Source organism: Corvus brachyrhynchos, unplaced genomic scaffold (genome assembly GCF_000691975.1).
Source record: "Corvus brachyrhynchos isolate BGI_N302 unplaced genomic scaffold, ASM69197v1 scaffold99, whole genome shotgun sequence".
NCBI lineage: Eukaryota > Metazoa > Chordata > Aves > Passeriformes > Corvidae > Corvus > Corvus brachyrhynchos.
The window spans coordinates 626,929-644,247 of NW_008239778.1; the positions used below are offsets into that span (position 1 = coordinate 626,929).

Genomic DNA, 17,319 nt, shown 5'->3' on the forward strand with positions numbered 1-17,319 from the left:
CAGACGTGGCCGTGGCACGGCCGGGGCTCCAGGCGGCTTAGCTTGCCCTTGTCAAGACAGGCTTCCTGTACATCCCGAACTTGCGTTACAGCTCCGAGCGCTGTTGGGTGTGATCCGCCCTGCTGTGCACAGCACTGACGTTCACATTGGAAAAATCCTTCCTTCTTTGCCAGAGCTTGCACAGGTGCCTCAAAGCACTTCATGGAGAAAGCTCGGTGTATTTAGCCCTCCCTCACAGGTGGAGATTGTCAAACTCCGTAACTTCTCCAGTTTAGTCCACATCTCTACATCCTCACTGAGACTCAGGGGTCTCCATCTCTTGTGCTGCTTTCTATGCCAGTTTTTCCCAGTACTAATATACCTGGAGTTAATTGCTTTAAGTGACAGTGACTCATGGAAGGAATCTGACTCTGCCTGAATGAGCAACTCATTCTAGTAACTTGAATTTTCCAAGTAAGCTGGCTTGAGCTGCATTCTTGTCGTTCGGAGGATTACAGAGGAAAAGTGATTCTGAGATACAATACAGAGATTATTCTGGTATTTAATCTCTCTCTGACAGTTGCTCGGGGCAGAAGGCTCCTCCGGAACTACTTGTAGATGGCAGCTGCTTAGTTTGAAAAAGTGACAAATGAGAAAATTTGCTTGGTTGGTGGGACAAGCCACGAAAACAGAACCACATCTTAGAGTACTTGGGAAGAAAGGCATTTTTCTTTCATCCCCTTTTGGTGCAATAGACAATTACCAGTTGTCAGCACCTTTTCAAAACTTTTAGAAACTGCCTAAGGCTTATGGAACTGATGAGTTCTTAATTTTCACAGTAGGCCCTGATACGGCAACTGCTGTCATAACACTTCAGGGGTTTCAGTTTTGATAGTGGATATAATCCTGTGTTTTAGGGAGAGGCTGTGTAAATATGAATGTTGTGTTCTGCCTGGCAGGGACCAGTGGAGTGCTACACTAAACACATGCTGTCCTAATTTATCATGATATAAAGGATAGATTTATTTTTAAAGAGCAAAAGAAGGTGTGAATCATAACACAGTAAGGAGTGGGAGATCCCATGTGAGTCAGGATCCACAGTGTGTAATTTCTGTTCTCTTCTGCATAATTAATAGCAAAGAAACTTGTGACTTACAGTACGTCTTCAGGATTTATAATAACTGTAAGAGAACTTAAACAGATCCTGACAAAATGAGTCAAGCCAGGTAGAAAACTTTTTTTTCGTTTATTTTTAATTTTCTTATTTGATCTAAGCCCACTGAAGGAAGGCCAGTAAAAAACTGGGGGCTAAGAATGCTTTATAACATTAGTGTTTCTTTCTATGAATAAACTCAAACTCTATGGATGCATTTATGCAAACCTAAGATAGTCTTAGTCTTGTTCAGATATTTGGGATTTTTCTGTTGTTTGTGGTGTCATGTTGCTTATTACTGCATTGGGAACCACATGCTTTCTAGGAACTGGACAAATTCTTCTCCCCCTGTCCAAAGGAACAGTCTGCTCCAAATGCAGGAAAAACAAACTGCAGCAGCTGCCACAGTCCCAGGGGAGTGTATAAAGTACAGCTCCCACTGCCCCTTCCCTTGGCTCTTACCTGGCAGGTGTGAATGGTTCCAGCATGTAAAACATTGAGGATCACTGGGCTGACTTTGTTACCAGTAAGTTCAAAGGACTAATTGAGTGAGCACTGTTCACAGATAACCAGCAGTGCCTTCTGTAGGATAAATGTGTGTTTGGGAAAAGCTGATGTGTTACAGGTGCTGCAGAAAAGGAGGGGGAGGGAACTCAAAGTAGAGCGGATTTTCTCGGGGCTGGTCTGTCCCACAGCCCTTTGTAAGCAATGTGAGTGTAACTCAATCACTTGTCCTTTCACACAGGCTACAGAACTGTTTATAAAGGCTGATTTGTGTGTTTCTAAAGTGTTACCGTGGGGAAAACCATCTGTATTGTACCTTGGGTTACCTCTATCAGTGGCAGTCAAACGTGGTTAACTTGTGAGAACTTACCCAAATCAGAACCGAGCAGGCCAAACAAACAGGTGATTTGTGTGGAGCCATTTCCCAGCCCAGCTCTCTGTGTGAGCACAGGAACATCTGCACAGAGGCAGGAAAGGCTGGGATCAGGTTGGCACTTTGTGCTGGCATAAAGTGATCGCAATTATGGCGTGTGTGTGTCTCCTGTCAGGGCTTTTCCTGTGTTAAACGCTGCTTTACTGCTGTGTAACCAGCTCCTGAGTGATGTGGTTGGCTTTGCCTCGGATTGCTATGCTTGGCTTCTACAGAAACCGTACATCCAACCTGCTGTCACCTCTAGTGGGTGAGGTTTGCATGCCTTGTCTTCCTCTGAGATTGTAACACAGTTCTTTTTCTGCCCGGAGGGAGCCACTTGTGCTGTGCCTCTCTCTGCCTGAATTCAGGGATCTCTCCACTGGAAAATATCCTGCTGTGTATTTTGTGCCCTCCTCTGCATATTTCTCGTTGATGTATTAGTGGGGTGGGTAGCCAGCTCTTCCCAGAAAGCATTAATAAAGATACAAGGAGGCAGCACAAGTAAATGTGAAAGGCTAACAAAGCTTGTTATGGCAGAAGGTTCGGAGTGGACAAATCTCAAGTCATTTGTTGCAACTGAGTCATGTTCTGTGGGGGTGGAAGTGTTCCTTACAGCCCTGCCCTGCCTTATTTAAATATTTAAACATTTAAATACAACAAGGAGCAGCAGGGCCAGTACCTTTTCTGTTGCTATATATCTCCAGTGTGGTCTGTTCTATATTAAATTCCTGTACTGGAAGGCAGTAAAGGTTGGTATTTAGAACTCCTGTGGCATTCATGCATGCATGGATAGCTCTCCCTGGCAGCTTTTTTCTTTAGGAAAGCACTTGGTCAGGTGCCAATGTCCAGCTTCCCTGGGACACTCTCAGCCCCTTAACCAGAGTGGTGACCTTGGGCCAGCCTGGCCACCGCCCTTCCTGTGATTCAGTTCAGCAGCTGATAATAAATGGATGTAGAATCTGACATTTTGGCAATACCTTTGGAGTGCTGCAGTGTTTGCCTTCTGGGCAGCGAGGTCCCAGGGCTGGGAGGTAGAGCAGGCTGCAGTCACTGAAAGCTTTGTCTCCGAATGGGCAGTGTCATTGTTGGTGGTGAAGAATGTCGTGTCAAAATGTGTTGAGATATTTGCCAGGAAATGGAGAGTCCATGAATGACTCGGAAGTCCTCTGTGACACAGCTGTCACGGCACTCAGCCTGCAGGCTGGGCTCTACAAGGTAGAGCTGTGCCTTCAAATTTATTTTGTTAATTTCTTTTGAAGGCACTTTTCTAGTAAAATTTCACCACAGAGTTTGCGACAAAGATGATGAAAGGTCTAGAGGGGAAGTCCTATAAAGAGCAGCTGAGGTCACTTGGTTTGTTCAGCCTGGAGAAGAGGGGACTGAGGTCAGACCTCATTGGGGGCTGCAGCTTCTGCTCTGTGACCAGGGACAGGACCTGAGGGAGCAGCTGGAGCTGTGCCAGGGGAGGTTTAGGTTGGATATTAGGAAAAGGTTCTTCCCCCAGAGGGTGCTGGGGCACTGCCCAGGCTCCCCAGGGAATGGGCACGGCCCCGAGGCTACAGAGCTCCAGAAGTGTTTGGACAACCCTCCCAGGGATGCACAGAGGTGGGATTATTGGGGTGTCTGTGCAGGGCCAGGAGTTGGCCTGGACGATCCTTGTGGGTCCCTCCAGCTCAGGATATTCTGTGATTTCACTCTGTATTTCCTTTTAGTGTTCTGGTGTCTGACCAGAGATTTCACCCTTGCAAAAGGTAACACAGAGATGTGCTCCTGATCTGAGACAGTGCACACTGGAAGCTGGAAAACAGCCTTTGGAGTGGGTCTAAGGCTGCAGGGAAACCTTTGTGCCTTAGCAGCTGAGTTTCATTAGGCAGAGTGATCCTGGTGCCTTCTGCCAGCTGACAATCACCAGGTGTATTTGGCCATTTTGCTAATGAAGAGAAGGATTATAGAAGGAGCTGTAATTCAACTAGGGAGCAGTGTTTGTCAGAGGATTTTATTGAGCTTGCAATTGCATTTTTCTTCATTACCATATCCTCAATATTTTATGGTTGTCTTTATGTCTGTTTTCATTGCCACCTGCTGCCTGCTCTGGGTGGGATAATCCTGTCCAGGAAAGAATCATCTTTACTTCAGCACTATAATGACAAACTGAGGGGGAAAAAAAAAGGGTAAACTCAGCTTTCACTCTGCACATATTGTTCATGGCTGAAGGGTCCAGTTAAGTCAATGTCCAATTATATAATGAAGAGATAGTGATCTGTTTAGCTTTTTAGAAAATTAAATTCCACTGAAACAATATAACTGGGACTACAGAAGTAGGAGGAAAACTATTTTCCGTTCTGAAGCAGGCCTTTGTATAGAGCTGGGTTTTTTTAAACTCACTAACAGTAACTAATAACTTGTACATTATACAGCCCACACTGAGTCATTGTTTACTCAGGGAAATGACTTTCAACAGCCAGAATTGTTTGCGAAGTTTAATAACTAAAATATGCAGTTCTGTGCTTTACAAGGCTGCACACTATAATCAACATTTTGGAAAAAACAAAACCTGCTGCATATTTGCAACGCCACGCAGCACTGCATTACAAATGGTGCTTCTGCAGCTCAGGTTTTGCTCTGCAGTAAAAGCTGGTGTGGTTTGGAGAGAGGGAAGATTATTGCACAAATTAGTGTTGGGCTTTTCTAGAGTTTTATTGAACCTTCCAAATTAGAGACCAGGAAGCCTTGTTCTCTGTCCACACATCTTGTTTTAAATAACAGGTTGTCTTCCACTCTTAGGACTTTTGGAGTCTGTTTGAAATTGCCTCTTGTGCTTCTTGGGAGGGAAAGCCACACCTTTGCACCAGGAAGCCAGGAATTCTCTCTCTGACAGAATTGGAACTGAGACAGCAAAACAGATGTTTCTTTTGCCTCATTTGAGTGAGCACTGGAGTTCAGTTGTGAGCTTTTCTGCCTTTTCCTGACTCATTATCTGCTGTTTTGTGTTAGCATGGGGTTTTCTCAGAGATGTTACAGGAAACTTCCCTCCCCACCCACTGCACCTGTAAAGGTTTTAACAACAGCCAGGGTTTGTGTCCTGGGTGGGTTTTGGGGTACTGAACAAACAATGCCAAGTGTAACAACCAGCAGAGCATCCATTACATTTCTCAAGTAAACCAAGTGCTTCATTTTAAATAGCGTGTTCAAAAAGTTTATTTTTGACTTTTCCCAAAATCACAAGCTTTTTTGGAATTGATTTTGTTGGAAAATAGAAAGGAAAACTTTGTCTCGTGTGAAAATGAAGGCGAATACAAAATATGTGACTTGCAAAATCCTCATTTTATTTGTGCATGGATTTGTTTGCTCTTATAAGTGGGGGAGGGGATCAAAAGCAAGTTCTGCAGAGAAGTACAGAGTGTGTTTTTGTGTATGCCCGACCATAGCACTCTGTGGGAACACAGATGATATTTAATTCTGCTGATCTTCTGTCCAGAAAGTTGCTGGATAGGACCTGGGAACAGCAGCTTATGGAGCTATCAGCAAAGCTCAGAGCACTCAATTTTTACCATCCCAGAAATTCTCATGTTTTACTTTTATACTTCCATTAACACAACTGTACATTGTTGTGATAATCCTAGCAGGATTGGAATTACTGGGAGAGCCACCATGTTTGCTTGGGAATAAACCAAAGTTGTTCTGACTTCAAGACTGTCAAGGATGGACATGGGTTATTTCTGGTCAGCTGGGGTGTAGAAAAAGTATGGATGGACATATCAAGGTGAAACATGGTTGTTTGGAAAGGGAATTTAGAAATTCATTACGTTCAGGGGGTTTGAATATTCTGTGCTGGTTGAAGGGGTGGGAGTGTGAGAGAAAACCAGGGGTTGAAAACCTGTGGGAAGCCAAAAGGAAAAGTGGAGGCTGAAAAAGGGTGGGAGACCAATAAGAAAAGCAGAAACTGAAAAGGAGTGGGAGGCCAACGTGGTGTGGGAGGTCAGCAAGGAAAGCAGAGGCCAAAAAGTGGAGGCTGTAAAAGTTTGATGGAGATAAAGATGCGGGGGAGGCAGAAAAGGTTGTGAGGCCAAATTAAGCCCATATCAGAGATCTGATGGATCTCATTTTTCTCTGTTTGGCCTCCACATCCTCCTGAAGAAGTGGACCCACAGACTATTCAGCTGAAGAAAATTAAAACTGAGCTTTATGGAATAACTTGGGGACAAATGCCCATTGACTTTGCTCTTGTATTACTTCAGTTGGTGCTTAGTTTCAGCCCTTAAAAATTTGGTTTCCAGCAGAAAGCATCTCTGTAAATTGTTTGAATCTTGATTGTAAAAGTAGTGCAGGTGAGCTGTAGTGCTGCCTGTCAGTTCAGTACCTTAAAATACTGTCCTTTAAGGTCACCAAAGAGGTGTCTCCTCAAGCCACAGAAGAAACAACACTCTCATGACTGCTTTTGCAGGGACTTGAGACAGCTAGGAGGAATTTAGGATAATTTATGTACATTCAAGAGGTATTTCCAAACCAGGTGTGTTAAAGTCCCTTAGAACTTTTAAGAAAAACAATGTAATGAAGAAGCACAGTGTCTTTTCTCTTTGCCTGATTTAATTAAAGAACACATGGGCTGATGGTTATGAGCCATTTACATATTAGTGTAAAGCTTTCAGATGTTACTTGACTCAAGCATAAACTAATGTGATTTGAGATATTTGTGTCTTGATACAAGGAAGAAGCATAAAGGAAAGAGAGAAAAAAAAAAAAAAAAAAAAAGAGCTGCTCTTCATGGAGACAAAACCAGGGCATGGCTGGTGTTGGCAGCCTGGCAGGTAGTGAGTGCTGGGAGGGAGTGAGGACTTCCCTGCTGCTCTGGCAGACTGGTCATGAGGGCTCCATGTGAAGAGGAAATGTTGCAAGAGATGTGGCATTCTCTATGCAAAAAAAAAAAACTTGCACTGTGCAGGAGGCTGTTTGATGTCTCTCTCTTCAAACTGAAACCTGACTGGTTGCCAAGTTGTCTTCTCTGAAGTTTCCGGATCTAGGTGGGGACAGGGGAGTTGCAACTGTAACCTGAATTTGTTCAACAGGCAGCTGCTGGTATCCAAACCCTTGCATTGGGAGGAAAATTCCACGAAGTGGCTCCCTGTAGGATGAGAATGTGAACTATGTCCAGGCTCACGGCCATGGAACTCAAAAGCTGTGCTCCTGCAACTGTTTATTTTTTTCTGGAGGCTTCAGTTTAGTTGGCTGTTTGTCACTGAGTGCAGTTTTGCTGGAATGCTGCTTGCCTGCCATCAGAATAGGGAGCACCTGTGAAAGGATTGTGGTGTCACCTGAGAGGAAGAAAATCAGTGTGCTGCAGGGTGAGTGTACACATTCTGGAAAGAAATCTTTGTACAAGCAAGCTACTGCCTTCCAAGGAAAAATTAGCTTGCGACAGAACTTTTTATTTTGGAAAGGTAAATTCTGGTGTAAAGGTCTAAAAGTAGCTGTCAGCTTGGTAGCTGGTTGCCTGTTCTGAGCAGTGAATTTCTCTGTGCTGAACTCTTGAAAGTGCTTTTCAGGCCACACTTTCACTGGTCTCAAATTATCTTAATTGCAAACCACTTATTTGAACTGATGAGTAGTTAACACAAATGTGACACAGTGCTCATTAGAGTAGAAAATCAATCAGTGTTTAGTGTGGGCTGGATTGACATTTGTGGATTGATAGGGGATGGGAAGGTTCATTTGGGTCGATAAATGGCTCCGTGATGAGTGTGTGAAGTGAGCTGCTGTGCTTGCGGTCAGAATCCAGCAGCATCAGCCCTGCTTCCTAAGTGTCAGTTTTTGTGGAGTAGCAGAGCAGTGCTGGGGCATGGATCCCCACGTGTCAGATTAGGTGATTTATGGTGCTGCTCCCCTGCTCCTGGAGCGCTGCAGCTGACAGGCTGCAGCCCCTGGTGGCTTTCCTGGGCTTGTCCCTGGGACTGCTGGGGGTGATGCTGACTATGCATCACTTCTCCAGGATTTCAGTGCTCAAGGCATGAGTGTGTGCAGAGGGGAGGGGATGAACAAGCAGCCAGAGAGTCTTGGAGCTTCATGCATGTCACTTCCATGACAGGCCCTTTCTTTAGGATGTATTCCCCCAGTATCTAAGATAAGCTTATACTGACATAAGTTGTATTTAAAATCATAGAATTTGGAAGGGACCTTAAAGATCATCTCGTTCCACCTTTTACTAAACCAATTTAAATTGATTTCACTGTAGTTCTCCATTCCCTGCCTTGTACTTGCATCCACTCGATCCTTTGGTTAACACTTTGAAACACAGTTGGGAGAGCAATGATGAAGAAAACATTTTCTATTTGTTTGGTTCCCTGAACTGCCTGGTCACAGAGCTGAATGGATCATAGTCCCAGTCCAGAGGGAGAGAGGGCCAGGACGGGCACAGCTGGGACAGAGGATATGTCGCAGCAACATCAGCTGTCCAGGCCAGCTGACAGCAGCCTGGGACTGCCCTCTGGCACCTCAGAGGACACTTGCTGTGCCCTTTTCACCTAGGACAAGTGTCTGTAAGGTAATGATGTGGGAATGATGGCTTGTGTGGCTGTTCTATTCATACACTGCTGTGTTTTGATCCTTGAAGTCGGTGCCAGTGAGAAGTTTGTTTGCTGGAAGATTCTGCAGTCACACTGGGGCACTTTTGTGCTCTGATGTGTGGGCTGATTGGCACTAAAATCTCCCAGCATGTGGATGTGGAGCAGGGCCAGCTGTTTGGAACATAAATGGTAATTAGTTGTTTTCTAAATGTTGGCTTTATCAAGGTTTACAAACAGAACAGACGATCTCCACTCCACTGCTCCTAATGAGCATTCCCAAGCTCTAACAATTCCAGCTCCTAAGCAGTGCAGGAACACTTGCCCATGGAGTCCTGCACTGCTGGACTTTAATCCCCTTTAATGTGGTATCAGATCAGGTAGAGAGAGGCACTGATAAATCCTGCCAGGGTGCACACACTTGGACACAGAGCCAGGAGAATCTGGTTTCTATTCTGCCTCTTACCAAAGCATCCTTAGAGTGGCTCGGATCTAAAGCAGGGAGCAGAGGGGTCCAGTTGAGCACTGGTATCTGGAATATTTTGCTCTCTGTCTGCCCCTTCCCAGAGCATTGTTTTCCATGGAAGGAGGTTGGGAGAGCCAGTGCACTGAGGGTCAGGATGGGGGACACCTTACCCAGGTGAGGATGCAGGGATTCCCATTTTTGCCCTGCTTTGCACCAGGTGTAAAGATCCAAAGGACCTTTGAGCCCTGTGGGACTCTAACAAGGCATTTGTGGGGTGTAGTAGGACAAGGTTACTGTGGTGTGGTATCTGAGCATGACGTGAGTGACACAGGCAGAAAGGCTAAGGGAGAAGGAATGAATTCTGCTGCCTAAACCTTCTGTGTGAGAGGTCAGATCTGGCTCTGTGCCCACTCCGGGAATATGTGCAGGTTCCTGCAAATTGTTGCTGTCACCACCAGCAGTGGCACACAAGGAAACAAAATTTCAGAATGCCATCCTGCAGCAGAGACCTCAAGGGGCTATTTCTAGACGGAATTGAAGCTCCATGTGATGTGGTGGACTGTAGCCTCATTGTGAGGGTAGAAAACAACCACAAAAGTGGTTTGCACTGGAATTCTTTATGCTGTAGTGGGCAGCTGGATTCAAATGTTTTGGAGCTTTGCTCCTTTTTGATGCCATACTAGCGCTGTGGGTGAAGAGGCTTCACAACCAGCTGTCACCCAGCAGGTGAGCTGGAGTGGGTTAGCACTTGGATAAATGAATTTTGTGCAGAAGCTACCTGCGTGCAGCTTCTCCTGGGACCCATCAGCTGTTGTGGAATTTGTCAGCTCACCAGACAAGTGTGTGCTGCCTCTCACACACACCAGGAATCCCGAGAATGCGAAGGGCTCTCAGATTCCAGCCCTCTATAGCCCTTCCCCTCCTGCTCTAGGGGCTAGTGGAAGCAGGAAGGGAGGTCAGGCTCCAACTCCAAAGTCGGAGGAGAGGAATTTGTGGATGTGTAGCAGATAACGCCCATCACTCACTGGGCTTTGCCACTCCCACTTCCCCCTCCCTTGTGGAAAGTCTGATTAAAGCCAGCCGCTCCGCCCTGGCTGGCTGAGCCATACATCCATGCACAAATGCCAGATTCTCTTCATTCCAGGCTGCTGACTTCAAGAAGGACTTGCTCTGACAAGCTGGAAATGAGGGCTGGCAGCTTCGTCTGCAGCTCAAAGGCTTTATCTCTCTTAGACACTCTCCCTAACATTTCCCACAAACACCGCTCTGCTGGTAGGAGCTGTTGCACACACAGGATCCATCAGGCACTTATGAATAAAGCCTTACCTTGTGTAACTCTCCTCAGAACAGGCAAGGAACACTTCACAAAGCACTTGGCACCGGGCCCACAGCAGAGCTTGCTCGCCTTGTGCTTCAGCCTCATTATCTGGGGAGCAGTAGGAAGAGTCAGCTCAGCCTTTGATTCTCTTGTCCCCCTACCAAGCACTGGTGTTCTTTCCCCCCACAAAAATCCTACAGTCCAGCCTTCATCTCCCGCTTGGACTATTTCCATCAGCTGAAAGCTGGCAGCTTTCCATTATCTCCAGCTTCCACAGCATATTCTGATGGTTCTTCACCTTGGCCTCTCCTCCCTCTCTGAACTCCCACCTTCACTCCTGCCCCACTTCTCCATGACAAGTCCTTTGACTTCCAGAATTGTCCTGGCTCCAGCAGCAGCCGCTGTTTCCCTGCTGTTGCCTCCCAGCGTTGTTGCCTCACTGCTCCATGAGGGATGCCAGCTGTGTCCACCTGTTAGGGTTGTTTCGCATGTGCCTTTAAGCCAGCTGCTTCTGCTGCCTTTGCAGCCTTGAACCTGGAATATTCACATGCCCTGGCCTATCTCAATCAATTGATGATTGATTGAGATCAATCAATTGATGATGAACTCAGCCTTCACTAAATGCTTTCCCAGGGTGGAACCTATTTGAGAGATGCAATAATGGTTCTAGAGACCCTGTGCCAGCAATTGCAAGATGGCCAAGCTCTTCTTTGATTGCTGTTTGTGGTTTCAAAATCAGTATTAGAGCAAGTGTACTTTTACATTCATATATTTAACATGTGAAATTGAGATAACCTTAAGCTTGATGCAGTAAGGTGTGCACCCTCATATAAAAATTTATCATAAACCAAATTTGAGTCATCATCATGGTTGTCACATGATTTCTGCTTAAAAGGGCATCTTTGATGTCATCATCATATTGCTTCAGAAGCAGCTTGTCTGTATTATTTTAGGTTTTGGATGGTGTGTACATGTCTATAGCTTCTAAAAACCATAAGGCCAGTGTCAAGCATCTGCCCAGCACTTCACAGATTGCACAAGTAGCTGGTAGCAGACAAAACTCTTTTTTTTGGTCTGATTTTTGAGGGAGGGCTGTTACCACAGGGCCTTACAACTGATCCTGCTGAGCAGAAAAGTGATTCCACTTTCTGGACATTGTGTGAAATAAGACTTGTGAAACAAAAGCTCTAATTTCCCTTTATGATGCTTGATCCAGAGCACACAGCTCTGGAGCAGCAGGATATGAGAATTAGAATAGTTGTTGCAGTGAGGATTTTGAACAAGAAGCAGGCATGAAGTACCCAAAGCATTTAACCTCTGTGTTTTATTAATCCTGGAGCAAGTGTAATTTAAAGTGGCACCTCTATAATTGATGAAGTATCTTTTACCATTTGTTTAATTACCAGTTTCAGTGTCTAGAAAGCAGCAGATCAATAATTTACAGTGATGAACTTCCCTGTGTCTCTGTTTTTCTGCTGCAGCCATGCAAACAACAGCTCTTGAAACAAACCCTCAAATACTGAAGCTTTCCTTTAGGTGATATAAAAGAGCTTAACCCTTTTTTGTGCCACAGGTGCACTCCAACACCACTGAAGCTGAGGGCAGAGCACTGACCTTGGCCAGGCAGGGTTAATTTAGGGCTTGCCCTGCATGTTGTATCAGCTCTCAGCTTTTTGCAGCCTCGTCTCATTGTCGGAGACTGATGAAGGCTGGGCTCCTGTTGTTGCTGTAACAGCAGATGCTGCTGCCCTGGCATTATGAGAGTTGTTAAAACAGAAAATTTAGGCTAATGAACCAAAGCTGCTGCCTGTGGTTTATAAGTATTTCTTACATGATGGGATTTGATAACAAATGTTGACTTTCCTATGTGAAATACCTATTCTTGAGACTCTTGGATCCTTCTGTCAGGTTAGAGCTAAGATGCCCTCATGGTCCTGCAGCATCTCTCCAAGGGGACCTACAGGACCTATACCTGTCAAATCAGAGGGAAAAAGGTGTTTCCTTCCAAGTGGGATGGGCCTTCAGACAGGTCCTGTTGTGGTCCTGGCTGCCATGGACAGTGGGCTTTCCTTAAAGGGTGTCAGAGCAGAAGATGTAAAGACACCCAACTTCCATGAGATCTCCAAATCCATGCATTTCCAGCAGGATGGTGCTTCCCCTTTCCTGTCTCCTGCACTTAGGAGTGCCAATTCTCATCTTCTGATGGATGCTGTGGGACAGTTGGCATTTCTGTTAATGTCACAACTGTCAATTCCTTCAGGATCTCTCCGTTGAGTTGGAGCTCACAGCCCAGAAAAAGCTTTTATTTATAAAGTAGGTGTAAAGGGTCATGAGGAAGATTCCTGGGCCTGTTGTGTCAGCCTCAGCAGGGTTTGTGCAATTTTGCAACCACCCAGTGCAGGACTAGGAGTAAATCAGACAGAGAAAGAAAAAGGGTTTGGACCTAACCACAGCTGGGGAATGAATGTTTCCATTCTCTGCACAGACCCATGTTTATCCAGATGTGGAACACGCATTCCTGAGAACCACAAAGGGATGGACTCCTTGGTTGTTCTTTATTGTCTTTGTTTCTGATTAAACTGATGTCTCTGATAATGCAGAAAATATTGAAAATGCAGAGAGCAGGAGGACAGTGTAGTTCTGAGTGAGCAGGGAGTTGAAACTGTCTTGGAGATATTCCTTACAATCCAAAGGGGGCTAAGTTGCAAGCCAATGATTTATTTATTTTTTAACATCAATGTCATTATTACTGCTTCTTTTACATTAAAAAAATCTTAATTTAAGGTGGTTTTGATCCAACAGTAATGTCAGTTTTAAACTCTTGGAAAACAATATCCTGGATTGTGTGAGTACAAGCTGATGCATGTGGACATAGGATATCCTTCTGAAATTATGGCTGTGTTTTCCAGGCAGCCTGGAACACTTTTGCCATCATGATGGCAACTCATAGTTCCCTGTGGATCTTAAGTGATGATAAATCTATTTTGGGATAAAAAAGATTCACCAAAGCATTAAAGTCTTTTTACCACAGGCTCTTTGGGGCGCTGGCAGAGCAGTCAGGAGGAGATGACCTCAGCCAATACCCTTGGCTTTCCCCCTCCTTTGCAGCAGGAGCAGAGCAGGCAGGGGAAAGGGAAGCAGCTCAGACATCAGCTGCAATATCATCTGCCCACGTGCTCAGCTCAGCTGCCAGCCCTGAGCCTGACACGCTGCCAGGGCCAGTCTCACTGCCTGGCTCCTCTCCTTCCGTCTGCCTTTGGAAGCTGCTCAGGCCCTTCCTTTGAGCACAATCTGGAATTTCTACAGCTCATCCAATATTCTTATTTTGGGTTCATGATCTAGTTGTTGAAACTCTTGCCTTAAACTTTTCATAGGGTGCTTGTGCCCATCACAATCAATGTAAAGTGCTCTTTGTTCCCTTACAAAGGAGGGTTTGAAAGAAGTTCAGTATCATGTGTGTCACTAATAGTTTTGTTAGAACTTATTTATAACTTTTCACTGCCCCAAAATAACTGCCTGCCTTAGGCCAACAAAGTCAGTTTGGAACAGAGGAGAGAAAAAAAAAGAAAAAAAAGTGGTGGTGGAAGTACAAATTGTGCCTGTAAACTCTTCACTTAAAAATCATCAAATGAGAAACTGCTCCACTTGTCTGAATGTCCAGAGCATTGAATGTGCTCACAGAACTTAACTCCACTTGGGATTTGGAGTTTACTGCAATTGCTACATTTGCTTTAAAGGAGGGTCACACCCAGAAGAAAAATAAGAACTTGTTGCTCCCAGGTATCACCCGTCACTTGCAGGTTGCTGACTTGGCTTTTTCCCTTAAGGAACCTATGGATATTACATGGAACAAACCTATGGCAGATGCAATTGTACCAATACAAAACGTTGCTCATAGTAACATATCCCTATATTTTGGGTACAAATTACACTGATATCCCAGATATTACACTGATATAAACATCTTTATCCTACTATAAACTGTCCATCCTAAGGGATTTTGCTGTTACAGTAACACTAGAGAGGAGTAGGGTTAGTTATGTGTTGGGGCATCACTCGTGTACAAACTAGTTTATAAAAAAATCCAAATTTAAGGAAATATGTTCCACATGTGAGCTTCTCTCCTGTGCTTTTCAGGCAAGTTTTAGATATTTGACCTTTATTCTTCTGACTTTGGAAGCTTGAATATACTCATAAAATCTAGATATTACCTATGCTCCAGTCTCCACGTAACAGAAAAGTTCATGGCTTTGAAAACAAATTAGGAATTCCACGATGGCTTTATTCAAGCTTTATGAAAAGCTCCGTGCTGCCTTAAAAGAAACAATTTCATTTGGCTGTTTTGGAGGGAGGTATTTCCTTTTTAAATGGTTTTTCACAGTACCAATGATCTGGTTTTGGGTGTGGTTTATTTTAATGCAAAGCTACATTGATGAAAGATGTGAATTAAAAGAGAAAAGGACAGGAGAGGTCAGTCAAGTTTAATTGTTTCCTATAAAGCAGTCTGATATAGGATTTGGTAACTGGATTTCTGTAAAATGATGTGTGTTGGCACAGTTAAGAACGATGTCTTTCGGGTTTCAGCCTTCCTTAGGTTTCAGATTTAACCAATTAAAAGAAAGTAAAGCAACTTAAACATTCTGTTTTAGTGCTCGCAGTTCTAAATAGACAATTCCTGTATTTAGAGAAGAATTTTGCAATCACTGGGGGCACAGGCGAGGCTTGGGATCCTGTCAATACAGCAATACTAGGGGTGGTTGAACTCTGCTTTCAGACTCTCAGTCTCATACCTGTGATTCTTCTCAACTTTTTACAGCCAAGACAAATATCTTATTTCTCCTGGACCTGACTTTGAAACTGAGCAAACAACTTAGTGACTGCATCCTTGGAGCTGGTATGAAAAATAAACAGGGAATACAACAGTGTTAGGGTCCAGGCTTACAGCTGAGACTTTGTACTGGCTTAAATCCCCAGGGAACTCACTCCCAAAAATGTTTTTTCCAAATTTAACTTCCAGATACCACTGACCACAAGCCATACCAGCAGAGGCCATCTTGCTGAATTGCTTTATAATTGTTATGGAGCAAGTATTACACGAGAAAAGAGGCACAAGAGCATTTAAAATAAGAGCTGTCTTGTAGCTGTTTTTCTCTGAGTCATAACCACTTGTGTTTCCCAGCTCTGAAAAACCTGCCTGTTGCCTGCACTCATTTTCCCCCTTGCTGTGCACTCAAGGATATGAAGTATTTAACAGGACAAAAATTAAAGGTCAGTCTAAAAATCCTCAGAAATCAAGATGTCCCTAAAGATAAAGTCCAACATGAGACATCCTCTTGGCACAGAAGTGCTGCATGTCCTGGAAAGCTTTGAGTGCACACCCTTTTCTGGCCAGGTGTTGTGGGGACAAGGACCAGGTACAAGCAGCTGCTGAGATCCTGGTGACACTGGAGGAATCCTGTGGAACAGTGCAGGGATTTGGGAATAATTGGGAATCTCAGCTGTGTTTTCATGGGGTTGTGAAGCTCCTGATGCTGTGATGTAGAGAGAGCTCTGCTGTCAAACTTTACCATCAATGACTCTTTCACAAGGGTGGCCTGGGTTGGTTGTTTGTTTTTGTTTTTTTTTTTAAGGCTCTCACCCTAAATTTGCTGTGGCAAACTGACCCTTGCAACTCAAGGAGGTCTTACCAGCTGACAGGAAAATGTTGGCTGGGATTTGGCCTCATGTTCCCCTGGAAGCTGTGTCATTCTGCAGGGGCTAGGGGAAGACACATAGGATGTGGCAGGGCTACAGATACAGAATTATTTGTACATTTTGTCACAAACATCTCTTGCTGTCAGGGAGAAAAAAAAAAACAAACCAACCCAAAACTCTGGGTGATAAATCTGTTTAGCAGTTTATATTGTGCTCATTTCCATGGCTGTGTCAGACTGTGTTTGCTCAGCAAGCTGCCCTGCACTGGGAGCTGGGAGCTACTGGCCTTATCCAAAGACAAAGCAGAGATGGAAAGATACCCCTCACTGGGGATCACGGGGAAACGTTCCAGTTTTATCACTTTACCCAAACAAGGCCTTTGTGAGCATTGTTGTAGGAACTCCCTTTCATTTGTATAAGAAGGAGGAAAATCTGTCCTTTAACTGAGCTTGCAGTTTTGGTGTCTGCTGAAGGGATGGGGAAAAGTGTGTGTTGGAGCTACAGCTCCACACCAGTGCCTCTGACAGCTCTGCTGGGACGTGCACAGCTGCCTGTAGCTGCCAAAACTCTTGGCCTAGGAGACATTAATTCCTGCAATTTTGTGGGAACCCTGCAAAAATGAACTTAAATGGTTCCCAACGTCTTTACTGTTTAAACCAAGATGAGAAAGAGAACTGTCCAGTTCATAAAACACAGCAGCAAACTTGTGCTCCATGGATCTGAAGGGCAGGAAGGGGAGCTCTCGGCCTGCCCTCTGCATCAGCACTGCCTGTGTCGTGCTTTCGGATGTGGTTGTGTCTTTTCCTGCCCTTTCCCAATCAGAGACGTGCTCAGCTTTGCTTTGCAGGTGTTATTTTACAGATTTAAAAATCTATTCTGTCTTTTTCCTGCCATGGTGAAAAGCAAGGGCATGATAGAAGGACAGAGCAGCTCTAATTTGTCCATTTAGTTGCTATTTTGGGCTGCAGGACAGGACCCTGCTCAGCAGAGGAGTCACAGGTGAAATTCTGTCCCTGTGTATGGAGGGGAGCCCGGGATGTGCTCGTTTCCCCTGATGTGTGACCAGCCTGGTGTGTCCCTCCTCAGTATTCCTGTACATCCTTCTCCTCCAGACTGCAAACAGTTTAGTGCTGATCTGGCCTTATATAGTAATTTCCTATTATTAGAAACATTTCCTTGGGATCTTGCTCAGGGAGTAGCAGAGGGAAATCCTGTTTCCTTCATCTAATTTTCAGG

The 17,319-nt window shown here is 44.7% G+C and overlaps 1 protein-coding gene across 2 annotated transcripts in view; it reads left to right on the forward strand.

Annotated features, from left to right (window-relative positions):
- Window positions 1–17,319, forward strand: part of MYO1C (myosin IC) — a 48,513-nt gene that overhangs the window by 775 nt on the left and 30,419 nt on the right. Inside the window, exon 1 of one of the 2 annotated variants that reach the window (XM_008640335.2) lies at window positions 7,158–7,390. The exons of the other annotated variant lie outside the window; for it this stretch is intronic. The gene's annotated coding sequence lies outside the window, so the exon portion shown is untranslated. Of the gene's footprint in view, window positions 1–7,157; window positions 7,391–17,319 lie in introns of those variants that run through there. 2 annotated transcript variants of the gene reach the window in all.